At 30.9% G+C, this 15,515-nt stretch overlaps 1 protein-coding gene across 6 annotated transcripts in view; it reads left to right on the top strand.

Moving 5' to 3' along the window:
- The window catches only part of LOC124953580 (protein qui-1), a 58,097-nt gene that overhangs the window by 14,318 nt on the left and 28,264 nt on the right, over positions 1–15,515 (top strand). The gene's annotated exons all lie outside the window — the stretch shown is intronic.

A 15,515-nucleotide genomic window follows, 5' to 3' on the forward strand; every position in this document is an offset into this window, starting at 1 on the left:
TCGATAAAAATAATATGTAAATGTTTCAAAATGGTATGTTCTCATAACGTAAGGTATAAAACTTAGCTGTCATTTCAGTTTGCGGATCTCTCTTGTGCATAGCTGTCAAGTGTTAGAGACATTGAAGTGCCTTTTGAGAGAGCACTTCGCATAGAAGACTTCTTGACATCAATTTTACGATCTTCTACATCCGATCTTTAAGAGTGACAAACTTATCACGAATAGATAGGGTAACTGCGAAATATGTAGGTCAAACATACTTTATTCTTTCTTCGGTTTGTTTTTCTAGGCGTATATCGAGCCTGCTCACCGAAGAGTAATATACGAACGTAAATAATCGCCACATTTATTTTTACCTTTCCTTTGCGAATAGTTTTTATGTACGCAGGAGGTACAAATCTTTTCGTTCGCTCTTCAAAATAGAACGTTTCATTTCATAGGAATATATTCGAACTATTTCAATGTAAATTAGATTAGGCAACATTTTGTGATATAATTTTTTATGCAAAAAAGAAAAACAAAACAAAAAAAAGAAAAGGAAAAAGAAGAAAAGTATATACCTACATATACGTATGTATGACGTATGAATCGTACGTTATTGTTATAGCACTTGACTATGATATGTGCAAAACGAAATATTAATACGTTTGAGCATGAGAATCATTTGTTTTATCACCTAGTTTACGATACGGATAAGTAAATAAAATATTTACCATTCCTTTCGAAGAAAAAGGAATAACTGAAATAACGAAATAATTCATTAATCATGATCCTTTCTGTAGTAATACATTACGATGTAATATTCATGGAAATGATTAATTTCTATTTCGCAAGCCGATGTAAGGATTAAATTATAATCTTTGTAACATACGATAGTTGGGTGGTTTCATATGAGTTTCTAATTCATTAATCCATCGTTAAGTTCTTAACTATGCTTTGAAATAATGTGAGTAGCTTAATCAAATATTGACCTCTCAAGCGATCAAACTGAAATAATCTCGACTAGTAATACAAATGTTTGATTGTTATCCGAAATGATTGGTTCTCGTACTTTCGCCTTTAAATATAGAAATGTATAAGAGATTCGATTGATCGTGAAAATGAAATCGATTAAGTAATCGCCATTATATCGACGATAACACGTCCGATCACTAATCTTAACGATAATAGTAAAAACGAGAAAAGAACACGCGATTCTTTTCTTATAGCTAATAATAGTGCCCTTATTGTGTCAAATCTCATCAGTGTCGACGAGAAATTCAGAAAGCCTGATATAAGGTAATTCTTCACTCATTCTCACACCCATATATACACATTCACATGTACACATATACGTACACATCTATACTTTTGAATGTTCTTTTAAAGATAAAACTCTTGGTATAGTCTATTTTTAGTTTCGTTCTACTCTCTCGTCTCTTAGTTTTTCATTTTCCAAATGGAAATTGAAATTCTATGCTCGTTCATTCTTGTTTCGTTTAACAAAGGTACCTACTATATGTATATACGTTATCGAAATTGAATTTAAGCGAAAATCCGTTTCTTGATTATATTGTGTGATTATTATCGGTTATTATACGTACATAATATATTTATATATATATATATATGTATGTATATTTATATACATAATGTATATATATATATATATATATATATATATAATATATACGGATATCTAACTATTATATAATATATTGTGCTTGATAGACATCGATTGTAACAGACGTTGGTTGAGGGTAAACGTGTGGAAGATTGAGTGGATGAGAAGGAAAACTCTTAACTCACAGAAACGTGACATGCTTGATGATATTCAGTACTATACGCACTGCTTTTGTGGTTGAACGATATAAAAAAAAAAAAAAAAAAAAAAAAAATCCTCCTTTTTCTTCAATCCTTTCGATAAGCTGCCAAGTTCAATCATTTCTATAAAGATCGCTTGGTTTCGATTGAACTTTTGAATTTATTTGAATTTAATCTTTATACGTTTTCAAAGTGTAGTGATAAAAGATTTTTTTTTTTCTTTTTTTTTTTTTTTTTATACGAATAATTCTTCACGGAAGCAAGCGCGAAAACTTTTAATTCCACAACAATTATAGTCTTCTTTAATCATACATATATATATATATATATAATATCGAAAGATCGTATGTCCCGATTACAGTTTTATTTTTAATTTGTATGGATCTTAAATTTATTTACTTTCAGGTTTATTAACTTAGTTTTTGCTGAATCCCTATTCAGACAAAAGTTTCTTCTTCTTCTTCTTCCTCCTTCATTATATCTCGGAATTGCTCGATGTTAATTAAACTTTTAATCGATCGTATATTAAATTAGAAGAACCGAAGGAATTTTAACAGAATTTTAATAAAAATTTCATCATTGTTTCGATATTGAATTTAAATATTGGAGTTTGGATTTATAATCTCATTTCGTATTATAAATTGTTTCATTCGATGAGTATAGATTAATCGAATCTTCGGGATTTATTAAATGATACTTACGTTGATATTTCGAACGTCTCGATTTTTTCGAAGAATTTCTTTTGAAATATTGTAAAAGCTTCAAAAGCGTTATCTCGAAAGACGTTTAACGTTATAAAAAGGATAGAATAAAAAGTGTATGGTGTACGACAAAAGAATTCATATTGAATCGAAATAGCAAGAGATAAATCGTTGGTAAGTTGAAAGCATTTCAGTATTGTCCAGATATCTTCGTATGTATGTATGTATTTCTTCGATCTTGTCTCTTTCTTTGTTCCATTGTTGCTGCTTTAATATCTTTTAAAGGACGAGAGTATCGCATACCTCGTTTTGTGAATACCAAAGTGACATGATCTTTGTGACAATCGAGATCGTAGTAAAAATCTTGTGAGATCTCATTTTTCAAAAGTTCATGCTCGCGTTGGAGTTCGTTATCTATCGATATTCGACAGAATATCAGCATTTCTAAAAGATTTCATTTTTGTCGTCGTCAAATCTATTAGAATCTATCATACTTTTCCGTATATAAAAGAAACACTTCATTCATTTCATGATTTTATTTGATCCTTTGTTTGATCTAATTTATATTTTCGTCTTTGAAAAAAAGATCATACAATTTGATACTAACAGTAATATATTTATATCAATATAAGATAGATAATATTTATTAGCTACAATATTTTTATTATAATTTATACTAGTATAAATATAATTACTTTTATAAGTAATACTTAATTATATTAGAATTGATAGTAGTTATACACGTTAAGTATAATTTATACTTTGGAATTATTAATCTTTAAATAGAAATTAACAATTTATTTTATTTTAGAAAACGAAATAATATTGAAAACACACACACATATATATATATATATATATATATATATTATTTATGTTCGTGTAATTTCAAAGTTATAGAACGTTTTGAAAAATTAATGAATTTCGCTTTGTATCATTGTAAATACAACATATAGACGGACAAATTTTTGTTAAAGAAACGACCGACGGTGGAGTACAATTTTGTTGTTTTTATCTGAATCGAAGTGTGCTACGGATAACGATTGTTAGCAAAACGGGCAGAGTTTGTAACAAAGACAACAGTAAATTTACTCTTCAAAGTACTACTTTTTTTTTTTTTGTTTGTTTTCTGTCAAGCGTGTGTACTGTAGGTTTAAATTGTTACTACTAGTTGCATTTCTTGCGTTTCTTGTTTCAGCTACCATCGACTTTTCGCTCGTTCGTTACCATTGTTTGTGTTTCACGGTAATTACCTAATGTTATTCGAAACAATCCTATTTCTTTCTTTAAAGCTATTAAAGTCTTTTTCCTTTTATTTGAAATTACGACCACTTCGAGGTAACAATACCTTTCTCGACTTTATTATAAATCTTTTATAGTTTAATTTAATTATTGATTTAAACGATATCAAGAGTCTTACCTCACGTTATTTAATATCTCTGAAGATGTAAATAATTACCTAGGATTTCTTCAATTGTGATCACTGAGATTTTCTTATTCGATATGTATCATAGAGTTTTTGCTTTCCGATTGTGAGAAGAGCGAAGCGAAGTACATAAGTTCTAAGTAGGGCAACCTCTCTCTTTCTCTCTCTCTCTCTCTCTCTCTCTCTCTCTCTCTCTCTGTGCGGTGATAACAAATCGACGCATCCAGAAGTTGGCGCGTTCCTTGCATTAGCGTGAAAGCACGATATTTCACGTTCTGTCTTTGACCTTTTCAGTATCGTGAGTAAGAACTTTTGTCCTTTTTTTTTTTACATCTATCGATACAAAAGAATGGAAAGAAAAGAAAAACAGATCGATTAGAAACAATTAGAAATCGTAACATTGAAAATTTATCCTTTTTAAAATTATGATATATTTAAAAGTAAAAATATATAATAAGAAATTTACAAAAAAATATCGTCGTACGATAACACGAATGATCAATGTAAGTTTGATATAATCGAATATGTCAAAACGGTCGTAATTGAATTCGAAGCTTTTATCTTCCCTTTGATCTAACAATTAATTTGCCATCACGATTATAAAAGCAACTCCATTATTCGCTCGTCGGTAGAACGACAATGACAAAGTTCAATGTGATGACATTGTTAAGGAAATTTCCCTTAAATTTTTGTGCGTGTTTCGGATAATTCGAATCGTGTGACTTCGGAGCGTACCTTTAACGCAAGCATCCACGAATATAATTAATGAGCAAAGTGCATTTTAGTTTTGAATTTTAGTATAGTACATAATTACCGCTACTTCTGATCTTGATACTATGTAACATAGTAACACGAGAAGAAAGTTTTATATATATATATATATATATATATATATCATTTTACATATCGTTAGTATATTTTCCTATATATCCATGACAATAGAATTTTATTACTCTAAAAAAGTTTTTTTTATTAATGCTCTACTTTATTTTTTTTTTATATATATATATATATTTTTTAATATACGTCGTAAGAAAACTTCGTAGAGACCATGTATTTCATCTTTTAAAAAAGTTATATTTTGCAATATATTTTGTGACGCTTGCATATAAGACGATATACAATAAATTAATAAACTTTAAGAATTTTTTAAGAAGTCTACTTCGAGGAAAAATGCTATGAAATATTAGGAGAGAAAGGAACGGTATAATAAATGAGTTTGGCTGATGCTGTAAAGCTCAAATGGAGATTCGATGTTCTCGGGTAAAATAAATTGCATTGGGAATACGCTCATTCTTTTTCATTTACAATTACAGCCATACGTTTCAACCGTTGTTTCCTCGAAACGTCTACTTCGGAAGATCGTTAATTTGTTGAAAACAATACAGTTACTTTATATATATATATATACACATATGTATATAGTTTTCACATCGTTTATCATTTTGAGATAGTTTAGAATGAATTTTTGTTTTGTTTTTATTTTTGACCATGCATTAAAATTTTTTAATACCTTCATGCGAAACGCGACCCAGATTCATAGAAACAAGTCGTCGGAAGTTTTCATTGTTTCGATTGTTCAGTGCAGAAAGTCGTAGTCGTTAGAGGCAAGATCCCTTGATACTTGGTCGAGTTGAAGCTTCAGTTTTTGAAAAATTAAAATGTTACTATTCTTTAATATATTTAATAAGGTAATATGAACGTCTTCAAATACTGTCTTTAGAATAATATTCTCGTCGTCTATATAAATTAATAGAAAGGATATCTCGTTGAAGAGACATTTAGTTTACTGACGTTTCAAGTAATTTAATGAAATTTCTTGAGTTTCGTTTGACATCAATATCATCTTCTATTCTCGAGAAACTATAATATTAGTTACGGTAGATAGATAATTATTTCCTTCCTGAATTGCCAACAAAGTATAAGTTATACGGTATTAATAAATATATCATTTATGAGTTTCGTGGATGTTTCAAATTTCGATGGACGACGTAAACTTCTCCCTTTGTCTTGCATTGACGTCAATGCGAATTAAGTTTCTTAAGTGATGCGTTAGAACTAAGTTTATGGTATATTCAATTACAAAATATCCATGGTGGTTGAATGATTTTAGACAGTAATCAAGTTTGCTACATCTTTTGTAAAATATCAATTGAGTTTCCTTCGTAGATGCATCGGAGAAAATCGAATATTGAAATTGATCAAGCAATTAGCATATCTATTCATTTCTATGTGAATGAACATAGAAACAAAAGTAATCGTCGAACTTTCGTGTTTTTTTCTTTTCTTTTTCTTTTTCTCCTTTCTTTTTTCGATCGTTACAACTTTCCTAGTTTGACGAGAGCGTCAAGGGAATTAACGATGTCCTTCGAAGGAGAGCCACTTCCTTTTAATTTTAACTTTGGTCTTCCTCGCTAAATCATTCTCACTCAGATACTCTTTACAAAATCGTTGGCAGCTCGTTGGTAACAACGTGAATGAGGCTTGCCAGTGCAAATTAACTCTTCTTCTTTCGAAGGCCTCTTAGAATGGAAAAGATGATGTTGAAGTGCTGATAGTCGTTCTTACGGCCTGTTGTTTCATTTAATATTTTAAATCTGATTATCGTGAGCGTAATTTAATAGCATGCAGAAACTCATTGAAGACACGATCACGCGTCACTGTCACTTTTCTTTTTCCGCTTCTCCTAAGATTTGTTAGAAAAAGGAAATAGAAGAAAAGTTAGAAAAGTTGTAAGGTGGGAAAGAGCTCGAATAGATTTATTCCATGATCCCGATAAAAATGTGTAGAAAAAAAGTTCTTAGAATCGAAGTATTTTGACGTTTATGTATGTATATATGTACATATTTTCTTTTTAAATTTATTTACATGAGACATCAAGTATGTCACGTATCATATGTATTGAGACGATAAACATCAGAGATTAGATCGGCGGAAGTATTTGTTTAAATATATATATATATAGATAGGTTTTATTTATTTAAATCGAACATTGCTTTATCGTTACAATTCAATGTGCCTTTAGTTCGCCAAGAGTGATGAAGTGAAGCATTTCGAAATTCTTATTACAAAAGTCGTTACATAGTTGAAGTAAGTAATATATTTCTTATAATTTACAACCTCCGAATCGAATCCAACGTAGACAACGCAAGCGTCGTAAGTACGAACGATATAATAAATATCGATCGGGGATGGGAGAGGAGAACTCGTAGCTTCGAACCCCTTTACCATCCGTTCCTCCAGATTTATTATTACACGATATACTAACGTGTGGGTTCGGAACTTATCGCGACGTATCGACATGTCGACAAATTTATTGCCAATGTAATATCTCCGTTTAGATGCGATTTGAATATTACACCTTGAGGAATGATATTTAAATGATCGAACGTATAATAATTTAACGTATGTAAATAAATTTGACGTGTATGTTATTTGGTAAAAAAAAATGGACGATAGGAGGAATATTTCTATGCGTAAAATATTATTGATTTAATTTCGTACGATCACGTTACTTTCTTCCTAGGAAATTAAAATCGATTTCTAATGATTTTGGTGAATTTACGATTTCATGGTAGAAGAATGAAAGAATTGAAGAAATGTCTGGTTCCTTGGATCTTTTTTCATGAAACGAGAAAAACCTTCGATGAATCGTAGTAATAGCTTTGTACGCTGAACGAAAGTGTCGAGAGTACATCAGCAGGGAAGCAGTCTTATATCCGGCTAGCTTTTTCTACCGGTAATAGGAAGCTATCGAGTCTTCAATCTTTCAAGATCGTATCTTATCCATTATCTCTTTTTAGTAGTCACCGAACGATTTTCTACAGCGAGAGAATCAAATCAGACAGATATCTATATAAATGAAAGGAATTCTTCTCTGTAGTAAATAAATTAGATCGTAATGAGAACGAGCATCTCGTTGGATTTTTCAAATATTTGGCGATGAAAGCGATGCAAGATGGATTTAAATAGAAATGAATCCGGACTAAATCTCTTCACGTCTTCTACGAATCCGATCGATAATCCTCTTCTCGCTTGTAGGTTACGCGAAAGGAAAAAATGAAAAGAAAAAATAAAGAAAGAAAAAAAAAAAAAAAAAAAAAAAAAAAAAAGAAAAAAAAAAAGAAAAAAAAAGTTGATCGTCGTTGAAGGACGTTCGGATTTGTTGTAATATATTCATCGTCATACTGGGAAGAACTTTTTTCTATAAATGATTTTATATCGATTTGATAAAGAAATAGAAAAAGAGAGATGAGAGAGGAACAGTAAAATAGGATTGGAAAATTATTACAATTGGTTGTGTTTTTTCTCAAAGAATAAATAATTTTCAATTGCTTTGTCTTTCCTTTCTCAACGATTCTTCCGGTTCTGGGTAATGTATATCAATGAAGTCTGTTGATTGCTTCTTTCTCACATTCGCGTGTCTAGATTTGTTGCATTTAGATACCGATCGAACGTTTCTACCGATCGTTTTGTAATTTCACGTTATTATTTGTCTTTTTTTTCTCTCTCGCTTTCATGATAATCGTATCACGAATGATTTTCTCGTTAATAAATATCCGTTAATAAAACGAACAATAATTCTGCTTTTATTTGATGTGTACATACCTTATCGATTATACGTCGAGAAACTAAATATAACTTCGTCGAACGAAAATTCAAGTTCCGAGCGGTGACTCTTTGACAGGAAAATTGAATTTTTTTTCTCTCTTTTCTTTTTCTTTTTTTTTTTTTTTTTTTCTTTTTTTTTGATACTTTAATTTCTTCTTCTCGTTTGAACTCGAAAAAAAAAATTAGAAGAATTTTAGAGGTTGCCGTTTTTATATTTTTTCCAGCTTTCACGGAAAGAAGAAATTTGTAATGGAAGCAAAATCGTTTCCATTAAAGTGGATGCTGTCGTAAGTGTTGTAAGTGAAATACCATTTTAAATCGACGAAGCAAAAGTAGCGCGTAAGCCTTTAGAAAATTTCTGTTGCTAACATTGCCGGGAAGATCCGGAAAGGTTTCTCAACTAAAAGGATTTTTCTATATATGATTCATTTTTCAATTGATCAAACAAAAAATAATCCCGAAGTGATGCTCATTTTACGAGCAGTATGAAGAGAGAGAGAGAGAGAGAGAGAGAGAGAGAGAGAGAGAAAGAGAGAGAGAGAAAGAGAGAGAGAGAAAGAACGAGAACGACAGCGAGAGAGACAGAAATAGAGATAAAGAGAGAATAAATATAGTATACTATAGTAGTAGTCCTTGGTCAGTGCAAATAAGAACACGACCTACTAATCTTCATGGACGTATATAATAGCAATATCCTTATTGCTCCTAAAATTACGTATTATATTTTAAGAATTTAAATTGCATATAACATTTCATAGATTTATTATTATGTAAATTAATTTACGTAAAGAAAATCAATTTTTTTTTTTTTTAATATTTAATATTATTTAACAAATGTTGAGATTTTAATAAACTATAAATAGTATCGATGATTGCGACGGATACTAATATCATTATGAAACGTACATACATTTATACGATATATATGTTAGTACTCGAAACGTGACTAAATGAAAATTTTGGAAAGGAGCACAATTTGAAATTGGAACGCGTGCTCGAACGCGTAAACTTTTTCTTACGACAAACGAAGCGTCTTTCAGATTGGATGTAACTGTCAAATTTTCTTTCATATATGAGAATCTAGAGAGTCGTTATACGTCGAGATTAAATTCAGTTTGAGAAACTTGTTTAATTTATCGGACGAAGGATGGATAAAAAAAATGTCGATTTTCGAGTATACAGCTTACGATCCTTGGGGTATATAAAACCATGAAGGGACATCTAGCAAAAGCAATAAGCGAGAAATTCAGCGCTGTTCCTGGAAAACTTTCCTCCTGATTTAATCAGCAGAGCCGTATCTATTTTCTACTTGGAGAGATGAGAGGGAAAGAGAAAGCTTCTCCTCTTATGTCTTACTCCGACAGTTTTTGACTGATCCCACGGGACTTTGGCGATCCTTATATTTAACGGGATAAAGCGAGAAAAAAAAAAGAAAACGTAACCTTTGACGATACATCCTATATCACTTTCTCTTTACTTTCATCTTCGTTGAATATTCTCTTTAGAATATGGAAACCGCCATGAGTTTGAGGCGCTTAACTCATTAAACCCTTTGCATAGGGCGTTCTATCGCGTTATTCTCCCTTCGATATTCCTTAGGTTCTCAGCTCTCTTTGAATTTGCCAAAGTTTATATGGAACGTTTTAGACGAGTTAACGCTACTTCATTAAAGTATATCTAAGTTTACGCAATTTGAGATATATCTACACATATTCGACTGAAAGTTTAATGATACAAATATGTATGTCTTTACGAAGATATTTTTAGATCTGAATATTATTAATCTCTTGTTATTATATTTATTAATGAACGTATGAAACGTGTTGTCCGAATTAATATATTAAAAGTGTGAATTTTGAAAGACAAAAATTTACTATTTATATTCGTAACAAAGAATTAGTTTTCTCACGTCGTTCAAGATATTTATCGATGATGTCTTCGATCAAGTATTTGACGATACGTACGAACACAAGCGACAGCTTCCTTTATGACAAGGGTTAGCGTTTTCTGAATGTGACATACAATTGACATGCAAGGGGTGCCCTTTCCTTTATGAAAATGGGATGTCCCGATCGTTACGATGGCGCGTGGGTTGGGATCCGAGTCACCCCCAATTGGCTCCATACAGAATTCGTATTCGTGTTGTACGCCTCAATAGCGTGCAAGTTTTGTCATAGACACGAGCTTTTGCAATACCTCTACTATTTCCGAGTTTAAATATTATCTTAAATAGCATCGTTCATAATGGCATTTAAAATGCACTTACAATCCCTTTGCTTTTCTCGACATATGAAATTTTCTTCTCATAGTTTTCTTTAAATCCCAAAGATGTTTTAGAAACTACGTGCTTTCTAGGAAATTGTCGAGTCTCTTTACTCGTTCTAAACACGATCTCAGAGAGGAACATCGTCGGGGTATTTCTATTATAAACTTTACAATTATCTTCCTTTGAACTTTAACGCAGAAGAGAAAAGAGCAGAAAAGATAGAATCTCTTAACGAGGCCTTTTTATGTTGAGTACTTGTAAAATATACTCACGAAAATATATTATTACGACCTTCCAGTTATTTTAATTATTATGAGCGTAATTCAAAGAGATTGGTAAATGATAACAGTAATACGAATAAATGAAGGCTCGTTAGATTTATTAGAGAAAAACTTAAACTACGGTATTATCCACTTTTAATTATTTACCTTATATGTTTTTTTTTTATCTCAGCGCGTACACAAAATCGATAATTAGTTAAAAATATTTACAAAGCTTTAAGGAAAACCATAATTCTTTTATCATTCATATATTCTCATTATTGTTCGAGCTGTAGATATAAAAAGAAAATGAGATGAACTATAGCGGGGTATCTCGTGTCCTTTGATAAATAACGTATGTAGTTTATTTTTATTTTCTTTTTTTTTTTTTTTTTTTTTTTTTTTTTTTTTTTTTTTTTTTTTTGGAAGAAGAAATCGATTTTTTATAAACACCACTCCAGAGGAGACCCTACAATCGACCCACAAAAATTCGTGCCAATCTTCCACGAACGATTTTATCATTCTTTTTGTATATTTGATATACACGAAAAGTTTCCAAATATCTAAACGTTATAACGTTAACTGATATGTCAAATGCGATACGACAAACGAACGTTTAAATTAATAATAACGTATTCGTTTTATTATGGAAATTATAGAGATTTTCTCGTATTATTTTATATTATCTAAATAATGTGATTGATATGTTAAATTCGTCATTTTCTCTTTCGCGATCATTTATTCCAATAGATCTTTCATTTCTTAATAAAATTTCAAATATTTCTTTTCTCCACATATAACGTATTAAATTACATTATAATATTTTATTTTTTCTATTTTGTATATCTAATTATTTCGCTTTATGACACTTTCCTCTCTGTCTGATATTACTCCAGCTACATCCCTTTTATCATAAAATTAATTCAACGAGACTGGATATTCTGTATAGTAATATGATATGCGCATATGCGTAACAACTATGCAACGAGATATCAAAGCTTTAAATATGTTCGCGAACGGGATGTTACAATGATCGCTCATATACCTAAGAGAGGCTTTATGGTATGTCATTAATTTATGATACAATTTAGTTAAGTATCGAGAAATTGATTTATACGATATTCATTAAATATTTGCTCTTCTCTATCCAGCTTTAAACCTTTAAATTATTCTGTTTAATTTTTTGTAAACATATTTTCTCATTCTCTCTCTCTCTCTCTCTCTCTCTCTCTCTCTCTCTCTCTCTCTCTCTCTCTCTCTCTCTCTCTCTATCTCTATCTCTCATTTTCTCTGCAATAAAAAATTTAATGCATTATGCAATATATTTGTTTTAAATTTATTTTGAAGTATGGCAATCAGCTTTCATTTACAAAACTCGCACAGCTCATGGTGAATATTAAACTCTTCTGTGAACGACACACAGACAGTATAATAATAACCCTTTTTGTCATGAAAATGAGAAGCGAGGTAGAATAGAAGCAAAAAGGGAGGATGGAAGATAGGGCGAGAGAAAAAAAATAAAGAAAGAGAAAGAGAGAGAGAGAGAGAGAGAGAGAGAAATTACGTTGGTCGATGATACGAATGAATCAAACTTCACTCGTGCATAAAAGAATCATAATGCGATATAATCTTTTCACGTTTATTCTTCCATCTTTTTCTTTGATACTTTGAATTTCTCATCTTCAAAGATGAACCAAATTGTTGGTGATGCATGTTCGAAGCTCAAAACTCTGTGACGAAGTTTGGTTCGGTCTAACTCACCGAGTTCGACTTTCAGTAGTTCCAAGTTATCCTAACTGCAAGGACGCGGAATGTCGAATCAACCCTTTTGGAGTTTAAGTTTCCTTGCCAGCTTACCGATGATTTCAAGAGAAAGGTTTATTATCCAACTAGTTCTTTGTCATCGTAGCATTGTAATATTTGCTGGGCTTGGATTTATATTTTTCTTTTACGTGTATGTGTGTGTGTGTGTGTGTGTGTGTGTGTGTGTGTGTGTGTGTATGAGTGTGCAAAGAACTGCTAGTGCTTAAATTTTTTTTGTTTTTTTTTTTTATGAGATTTCGCATCTCTTGCTTGTCGCTCGTTCAAACTAACTTTTCCTAAAAGTGGTTGGAACGACATTTTATACGAAATTTCCTCGCTGTTTTTGACCAGCTTTTTTATTACACAAAAACGAATACTTCTTTGTCTCGTCGTTATTTAAGGACAAAAGAAGGAAGTTTGAATTTGCTAAACTTTAAAATCGCGTAAAAATCAACGATGTAACCGACGATGTAACCGACGATATAACCGACGATATAACCGACGATATAACCAACGATATAATCGACGATGTAAACGACAATGTAACCAACGATGTAACTAACGATGTAACCAACTACGTAACCAACGATGTAACCAACGATTTATTCTCTCTCATACTTGTATCGATCTAGTCTGTTCAATTTGCTAAAACGTTTCGTTTTATTTATGAAATTATAAGTAAAGAAAAATTGTCATTGCATATTCACTTCGCGTATTTGTTTATACGACTTTTACTCGAAATTGGATACTTTTACATTTCGATCGTTCATCGTTATCATTTCTTTAACCATCCAATTTCGTGCTCGATGCTTCGAGATCATTTATTTTTTTTTCTTTTTTTTCTTTTTTTTCTTTTTTCTTTTTTTTTTTTTTGTTACGTCACAACGAAGATTCGTTTTGGTAAGAACGTTTTAATTCAACGATTTTAGTCGACAGGTAATTATCTCGACATCGATTCGCGATTATCTTCTGTCGTAGATACTGAAGTGGATCAAACGAGAGCACGGTTGTTCTTATTTTTAAGTAGAAAATTTGATATCTACTGGCTTCACCTTGTTGCTGCATCACGTTTTAATCGAATAAAATTAACGGGTAGAAGGTTGATTGGCTTGCGCTTTAACTATGCCAGACCTAGTACTAATTGGAAATCGAAGCAGATTCTTGAGTTGAAATCGGTGATTAATTAAAATTTAATGAGAAATTTTCCTTCCATTGTTGGTTTGTTATTCCTATCATGTTTATCAACATTCTTTTTAATAAAGTAATAAAATATAGTCGAATACGTAATATAACATTAATGTTAGTTCAAAATTATATTTACGTGACGTTTTCATAAACGAATACCTGAAAAAAAACGACGATGCAATAAAAAAAAAAAAGGAAAAAGAAAAAAAGCAAGAAAAGAGATTCTCTATTTTTCTTCTGATAAAAATGTAAATAAGTTACTTACGTTAAAGAAAATATCTCGCAAGAAATGATTTCGGTATTATTTTGACGACGAGATGATTAATGACCTTCTCTTGAACAAAAATGTGTAAAGTGGAAGCCTGAATATGTTATTACATATTTGTAGAAAGTTCGTAATGCCCTTTTCTATATTAAATATATCAGACAAAACGTCGAGTTATTTCTGAAATGCAGAGATACTCGGTTAAAAGAACGAAAATTCAATAAAATCTAAAGAACAGACGACGATATATTTATCTTAAAATTTATTGAAAAAGATTCGTTAGAGGTACAGCATTTAAAGTATCTCTTAAGTATGTATGTTTCTCCGTTTATTGTGAGACGTGATGGCGTTTAGAAGAACTTTATTGACTCTTTAGCAAGTAACAACACTTCCGTAGTTTGTATTCTTTTTCTTCGAGAAAACGTTTTCACGTTAATCTTTTCCTTCCGTAGAGAAAACTTTGATAGGAGACAAACATTCTACTATCCTGGATACCCACCGTAAATGTATATTTAGATTTTTTGAAGTGGAAAAATTTCAGTAGGTAGATAAATCGTAGTAAAATGTTATTATTTATTGTAGCAAAAATGTTATTACGAAAATTTACAGTACGTCGGATTTTTGATTTGAGGTAGATATATATCTCTAGGTAAGATTCGTTTGAGCTTAATCGTTGACCGTAAAATTTGTTATCTATTTAAAATTCTTATTCGGTTTATATAACTCGACGTATAGTTTCATTATATAGGACAACCTACGTTATTTATATCACCGTGTATAAAGAGAGCTTAGGACTTATCGTCATTGAATGATATATATTTTCGATAAACGTATACACTAAGATCTATATATTTGAAAAGTTTCTCTCGCGTTTTCGGTTTTCTTTTTATAAAAAAATCATCCGGCAAAAAGGTTTCGATATTCCACGGACCTTCTCTACTTTTCCGTGTCCCGCTGTGGAACGCTATTGATCTTTTCTCGTACACGTTGTACACCACGTGTGAGTACCCTTTATACTTTACCCTCTCCTTCCAAAGTAGGTGACATAGCATTATGAAAGAGCATTTTTGTTTCAGTCATTTTTCTTTTTATTTTTTTATTTTTCTATTTCTTTTTTTTTTTTTTTTTTTTTTTTTTTTTACTCATCCTTTATCTCATTTAACGCGAATTGCGACTCCTTTTTAAGCCAGCATTT

The sequence above is a fragment of the Vespa velutina genome, chromosome 1, assembly GCF_912470025.1.
Source record: "Vespa velutina chromosome 1, iVesVel2.1, whole genome shotgun sequence".
NCBI classification, from domain to species: domain Eukaryota; kingdom Metazoa; phylum Arthropoda; class Insecta; order Hymenoptera; family Vespidae; genus Vespa; species Vespa velutina.